At 33.6% G+C, this 7977-nt stretch overlaps 1 protein-coding gene across 6 annotated transcripts in view; it reads left to right on the top strand.

The window, feature by feature from the left end:
- The window catches only part of elmo1 (engulfment and cell motility 1 (ced-12 homolog, C. elegans)), a 125894-nt gene that overhangs the window by 36996 nt on the left and 80921 nt on the right, over positions 1-7977 (top strand). For 4 of the 6 annotated variants that reach the window (XM_051136378.1, XM_051136375.1, XM_051136376.1 and 1 more), the window contains exon 1: positions 118-361. The exons of the other annotated variants lie outside the window; for them this stretch is intronic. The gene's annotated coding sequence lies outside the window, so the exon portion shown is untranslated. Of the gene's footprint in view, positions 1-117; positions 362-7977 lie in introns of those variants that run through there. 6 annotated transcript variants of the gene reach the window in all.

The raw sequence follows: 7977 nt of genomic DNA, 5'->3' as shown, positions 1-7977 counted from the left end.
AGATAAGCTCAGCAAGGAGCCCATGGGTCTGTTTCCTCCTCACGTCTTCAGTTGCGTTGCGTCTTTGAAATTTGCCGCCTTTTTGTGTAACTGCGGCCCAGCAGTTTCCTCTTCTCGTGATGAACGCCTACTTCCTCCGCCTCTTTCACCTCTCTTTCTTTATCTCTCTGTCTTTCTCACTGGTTAAGGCAAGTTTAAAGTGAAGTTTTGTGATAAATACGGGTATAGTCTTGATATTGAAGTCTTCTGTTGATGATGCATCTCGGTGGAGAAGCAGCACCCTGCACTGCTGAGGAGTAATCGGCTTAAACAGCAGGAAACATCAACTTGTTGAGCGGCTGGTAGTTGAGGAGGTTTCCGGGTAAGTTTCTTTAAGCTTACGGATGAGTCCGCGCCGCTCAGGGTGTGGCTTTGGCCAGTGGGGTCAACTTTGTGACCCTCTAATATATCACTACAGATCTATCTGTGAACCAGGGTGCATTTTTCTTTTTGTAAATCTAAATACATTGCTGAAACTCTTCGTTCAATCTGTTTGGTTCATTGAGGTGTCTCCATCGAGCAGGGGAGATGATCTGTATTGGCCTAGAAGCTTGAATTTGATTTGAAATGATACGTAATTTAGATTTGATCTGCAGTATTTTAGACTTTACACCTGTTGAGTGACATTTCCACACTGTACTGTGCTTTGTTTACTAAATAGATGCATATTTTTAGTGCATTATATGCAGTTTTTTGTGGGTGGATGGTTGTTTTAACAGCTATCTGTATTCTTTTAATAGGGTGTTGTTGTTGTTTTTTACTAGACACTGTAGTTTTCTGGTTCAGTACTAGTGAGATGCAGACGTGAGGAGCTGGAGATGTGGAAACCGCTGCTTTGACAGGATATCCTGGTTACTGTAGAGAGGTAGAGGAGTTGTTTTTGACACTAGGCGTCCACTGCGGCTCAGCCTGAAAGAACGAGCACTGAATCCCTTGAATGTCTACACTGTTCGTTTTTTTGTGAGCGGCAAAGATTTCAGGAAATTAATGTCTTTTTTTTAACTAAGGAGACTTTTTTAAGGTGAGGATAGTCAGGTGTTTGAATGTGAATTAAAATGCGTGTTGTATATCGAAACATCATTCTTTGCTGATGTTCATCTAGAACATCTAATAAAACATGCAGGTAATACCATTCTGTTGTAGACATTTATTTGTACATTTGATTTTGGGATATGGTAATTGTTCAGTAACCCGGAATATGTCAAAGTACATAAAATCAATACGATACCTTCACTGTACAGTAGTACTGCAGTACATTTTGTAAAGGTAGTGAAAAAAATGTCCAAAAACACTTCACACTTTACTAGTCTTACATTTTACAAATCCCGATCTAGGCTTTTTGACAGACAGCAAAGACAGCAAGGGAAAAAGAAAACCTCACTCATAAAATATATATATATATATATATATATACATATATATTTGAGCAGCATAAAAACATGAAATTCAGAGATTACGAATATAAATGTTTATTTTTTTTTCCTGTAGTTTGAACAACAAAATTCCAATGATTACAAATACACGTTTATTATTATTGTGTGATATGTATGTATGTATTTATTTATTTATTTATTAATACTAATTGTTATTATTTTAATATTATTATTTTTATTATTATTTGTTTATCATTATTGATATAATTTTTTAAAACAATTATTTTATGTTATTATGTTTGTAATTAAATTATTGTAAATGCTGTAATTAACAATATTGTATTATTATTAGTTTATTTGTTTAGTTGTAAATATTTATCGTTAATATAATAAAGCAATGTTTAAAATAATGTTATGTTCTAAAAAATATTTAAAAGTAATGTTATAAAAATTATTTAAATTATATAATTATACAAATTTATTTACGTTTTTTATGTCTGAACAAAATAAACATTGAATCCAGTGATTACAAATAATGTTTATTATTCATGTGTGAAATTTATGTAGTACTATTAATAATAATATTAATAATAATAGTTGTTGTTGTTGTTGTTGTTGTTGTTGTTGTTGTTATTGTTGTTATTATTATTATTATTATTATTATTATTATTTGTTATCATTATTATTATTATTATTATTATTATTATTATTATTATTATTTGTTATCATTATTGATATAAATAAAAGATTTAAAATAAATATTTTATATTATTATCGTAATTATATTATTATAAATACTATTTATAATAATAATTTATTTTCATTTGCATTATTATTATTATTATTATTATAATATAATGATTATTTGATATTATTTTTATAATTATATTATTATGGATGCTATATTTAACATTTAAAAACATTTTACAATTATTAATAGTTTATTGTTTGTTTAGTTATTAATATTAATATTAATGATCATTAATATAATGAAGCAATATTTAAAGCATGTATTTAATAATTATAATAACATAAAGTACTTGGATTGAGACTGAGAAAATAAAATACAGTTTTAGATATTTTAATAATAATAATAATAATAATAATAATGATGTATTTTCATTTACATTGTTATTATGATTATTATAATTTGTTTATTATTATTATTATTATTATTATTATTATATAATATAATTTTATTTTATATATTATTTTTATAATTATATTATTATGGATGCTACATTTAACAGCATTTAAAAACATTTTACAATTATTAATAGTTTATTGTTTGTTTAGTTATTAATATAAATATTAATGATCATTAATATAATGAAGCAATATTTAAAACATGTATTTAATTATTATACTAAAATAAAGTACTCTGAGACAGAAAATAAAATACAATTTTTGATATTTTATTATTATTATTATTATTATTATTATTATTAATATCATTAAAATATCTAAAACTGTATTTTATTTTCTCAGTCTCAGAGTACTTTTTGTCATTAAGTGTATGATCCATGTGTAACATACAATGTGTGCAGTATTGTCTGAGGCCATGTCTGAATAGTCATTTTCACTCACACTTTTCCTCATGTGAAAGGTGTGACATTCAATATGAATAGTGAATGAGTCAGCGATTTTGCTCAATACATGTGTGAATGAATGTGCACAATGCCTGTTGCGTATGTTTGTCATGCTCTCGTGAGTTCTGCACTGTGGTGAGATGTCATGATAGATGTAAGCGCAGTCCCAATCTTCAATTTCCCTTCCTCTCGCCACACTGACAGATACACTCAGTTTTTGTATGGAAATGTCTCTTGGCATCATTCTGACGTTTACATCATTACTATAGCAACCGATGGAAATACACCAGCTATTGACTATGTATGTGTGTCTCAAAACAGGGCCCACAGTTCTGTCTCTCTAGAAATGGTTTGTAGAAACAAGGCACAGGTCAGACCTGCAGGGTAGAAATGAGAACCGACCGGCGTCGGTGAGACAAAGAACGTGAGTAGCAATAACTCAGTAGCTGTCTCGCATCTCTTTGTTTCTCAGTGCAGATAAAGCTCGCTGCTCTTTTGTAGCCCCTGCCGGTGTGGGCCCTCTGTGCTCTGGGGCCCTTTGTAGAGGTGTCAGATGAATCACTGGAGGGCTCTTTTGAAATCTATACAGGACGTGGGGAATCCAGTGAAGCGAAACCTGGAGAGAGTGTGAACTTCTGAGCATTCTTTCACTTTCTTCTCACAACTGACGGACTGCAGCTGTTCGGCTTGGTGGTGTTGTGCTCTCTGCGGGAGTGAAGTCTTAACATTTAAACCGCACTGGGACTGTCACTCTGACAACCACATGCTGAACCATCCATGATGTTCAGCATCTAATGAAGATAGTCTCTGTTTGACTGCGAGGATGAACAGGCTTTTAGTTTGATCATTTTCTTGTGGGTCATATGCTACATTACGTATCATTTTACATAACTTCTGAGTAATAATGAAACATGACAGCTGATTGGTTTCTAATTATGTTTCTAAGTGGCCTGTGGTTACTGCAGTTATTGTTATTGCTATTATTTGTCTCGTTAAAAATGACTGTGACTGTCTCAGTAACAGTATCTGATGTTATGTATATATATGTGTGTGTGTGTGTGTATATATATATATATATATATATATATATAACTGACAATTTATAGTACATGGCCAAACAAACGTGGTAATGCCATGGTCCTAAAACATGACATCTTGGTACATGTCCTAAAACATTATATTGTAATTGTATGTCCTAAAATGTGACCATACCATGGTGCATGTCCTGAAACACAATACTGCCATGGTGTGTTCAGAAATGCATGGCATTGCCATAGTATACATCCAGATGTATACTGTGGTACATGTCCAAAAACATGGTATTGCATTAGTAGTGCATGTCACAAAAACATGGTTATACCATAGTAAAAAATGCTGCAAAACATGGGATTTACCACAGAACATGTTCACAAACATGGTATTTCCATTGTCCATGTGCCAAAAACATTGTATTGCAATGGTATGTGCTCAAAAACATGGCATTGCCATAGTAGAACACACCGCTAAACATGGTTTTACCATAGTAGTACATGCCACAAAACATGGTTTTACCATAGAACGCCCACAAACATTGTATTTCCATGGTTCATGTCCCAAAAACATGGTATTGCAATGGTATGTGCCTAAAAACATGGTATTACCATAGTAGTACATGCTGCAAAACTTGGTTTTACCATAGAACATGTCAACAAACTGTATTATCATGGTGCATGTCCCAAAAACATGGTATTGCAATGGTATGTGCCCCAAAACATAGTACTGCCATAGTAGTACATGCCACAAAACACAATTTTACCATAGAACGTAATTTTAATTTGTCTGTGGTACATGATAATACCATGACACATGTCCTAAGACATGGTGGTATGTGTCTAAAAACATGTTATTGCCATAGTACATGTCCTCAAAACATGGTTTAGTCATGGTATGTGTCCCAAAAACATTGTATTATCATGCTACATGTCCTAAAACATGATAATACCATGGCACATGTCCAAAAACATGGTGGTATGTGTCCAAAAACATGCTGTTCCCATAGTACATGTCCTAAAAACATGATATTATCATGTCCCAAAAACATAAAACATGGTATTGGTATTGCAATGGTATGTGTCCAAAGCCTGTTATTGCTGTAGTACATGTCCTCAAAACATGGCATTACCATGGTAAGTGTCCCAAAAACATTGTATTGCCATAGTACATGTCCTAAAAACGTGATGATGCCATGGCACATTTCCTAAAAACACGGTATTGCAATGGTATGTGTCCAAAACATGTTATTGCTATAGTACATGTCCTCAAAACATGGTATTGCCATGGTATGTGTCCCAAAAACTTTGTTTTGCTGTGGTACATGTCCTAAAAACATGATAATACCATGACACATGTCCTAAAACATGGTGGTATGTGTCCAAAAACATGTTATTGCCATAGTACATGTCCTCAAAACATGGTATTATCATGGTATGTGTCCCAAAAACATAAAATACAAAACATGGTATTGCAATGGTATGCGTCCAAAACCTGTTTTTGCGTAGTATATGCCCTGTAAACATGGTATTACCATTTTATGTGTCCAAAAACATGGTATTGCCATAGTACATGTCCTAAAACATAATACCATTGCACATATCCTAAAAACATGGTCTTGCAACAGCACATGTCCTCAAAACATGGTATTACCATGATATGTGTCCAAAAATATGGTATTGTCATAGTACATGTCCTAAAACATAATACCATTGCACATATCCTAAAAACATGGTATTGCAACAGCACATGTCCTTAAAACATGGTATTATCATGGTATGTGTCCAAAAAATGGTATTGCCATAATACATGTCCTATATGATAATACCATGGCACATGTCCTTAAACAAGCATGTTATTGAAAGGGCAAATGTCCTACATGGTACATGTCCTAAAACATAATAATACCATGGTATACAGTAAGTTTTAAAACATGGTATTGCCATTATATATCCCTAGGAAACTCTGTTACATTAATGTGCAGTATGGTAATGAGAGTATAGTGTAGTTGTGTAGTTTCTCAACTTACCTTTTTTTTTTGTAGAGTGAAGGTTGAATGTTTCAAGGAAACTGGTGGTGGACATGGCCACTGGCCAGAGTGATTGATTATTTCAGTGAGTTTTAGAGAGCGCACTGAATGGAAGAGCAGGCGATGCTGTGTGTGTCCCTGCCCCCCATCAGAGAGACGGAGACATCTCTAGGCCTGCCTGTTGAAATGACTGGACTATTAAGCCATCTGAAAAAAATCAAATCCCGTCTGTCAGTCTGTTTTTTTTCTCGGTTCCTTTCAACTGCATTATTGTGTAGGTTTAAGAAACAGTGTCTATCAAAAATGCTAATTTGTTTCACTCTAATTCGTCTTTTGTTTCGTAGAACATTTTGATGGACAACACATGAATGCTTTAGCGAAAAAAATACTTTAATAGACATGGTTTGGTGAAAGCACCTTACATGGCTTGTTGCTTACGTCCCACTGGCTTTGTGGTTGTATCCACATATCCAGCATTTCATTCTGTTAAGTCAACATACAGTGTGGAATAAAACCACTTGTACTTGAATGTTGTAATAGCTTTATGCATAACTTGTACTCTCTTGTAGCACAGCCAAACCTGTGAAACCTAGAAAAATAAGATGTAGAATGCGAAGAAAAAAATGAAATGGAGAAGGCCTCAATCTAAAAAGACCAAATCTTTAAGACTGAAAGCATAAAAAAATTGTTCTCCCAAAAAGGTTTCAATCTTGTATCCTCATCTGTAACTTTTTTTTTTTTTTCCTTGATCAAATTATAACAAAAGTTTGCTAAATGTTTGATCAAATGCTTATGCACTGTGCAAATGAGTGATAGACTGAAATGTTGCATTTGTTTACAGTATCTCAAATCATAAAAGACCAAAGGATAAAAAAATACAACAATGTGCAGTTATTCTGTCCATTTGAACGACAGCTGAGAGCTTTACTTAAATCCTGGTACTGAGATTTATTGACTTCTGTCAGCTGAAATCATGCCATCTGTAATTGGGAAACTTCTTACGAGGAATGAAACATTTCCAAGAGAACCACCCTGGAAAGATGCAAGTTCTGATGGAGCAGATGCCATAGCAACAGAGCCTGGGTAATGTCTGTGGAGATTATTATGGGATGAGTCATGGCAGAGTGACATGGCAGCTTGTTTGAATGGGTTGAATGAATGCTTGTTTCACAGGCTGCGTGTGTTCTTGTTTTCTCTCCAAGAATCATCCCCATGTATTATGGAATGGGGGATTAAAAAATGTAACGGGGTTTATCCAAAAGGACTAAAGATGATCCGCACTGTCCTGAGTGTCAGGAGTGCTAAATAATTTACTCAGGGATTTAGCGGATGTCAGTTTCACTTTATCAGCTCACCTAACCTTTTCTTTTAGAAGTTTCACTGTTTTAATGTATTTGTGTCATACATTACATGAGACATCAGACATGTATGTTAAGTAAATATTGCAAGCCAGATACTTAAGGAAAATTGAGCTGGAATTAACTTCTGTTTGACTACAGCTATAAAAGACAAAGCATGTCTTTAAAGTGCAAATGACTTTATTTGTTAATGTGCTTTAGTGAGAGACATTTGCTCATGTTACACTGGTGCTCTTTATTGCCGTTTGAAACGGGCTAAAAGAAAATAGTCAATTTACTTTTGTCCAATAGTCTGTATCATGGAAAAGAACATTTCCCTTGCTTTTCTAAAATAAAGAGTTCAGCGTAGTGAATTGTATCACAATAAAAAGCTGCAGTCAGCAATCCACCAAGACTATTTATATGAAGTAAACAGCAAAAATGAGTCATTTGTCAACATGCCACTTTGTCATCATAACATAAAACCATGAGCACATTAATATATGACAACCTGTGTTTTCATGTCCCATGACTATTCAGAACTCAGCAGCTTGGCACGCACTATGATTATATAGAACAAC

This window comes from Labeo rohita, chromosome 19, assembly GCF_022985175.1.
Source record: "Labeo rohita strain BAU-BD-2019 chromosome 19, IGBB_LRoh.1.0, whole genome shotgun sequence".
NCBI classification, from domain to species: Eukaryota; Metazoa; Chordata; class Actinopteri; order Cypriniformes; family Cyprinidae; genus Labeo; species Labeo rohita.
The sequence above is the reverse complement of the archived record's forward strand: the minus strand, read 5'-3'. Positions and strand labels throughout refer to the sequence as shown.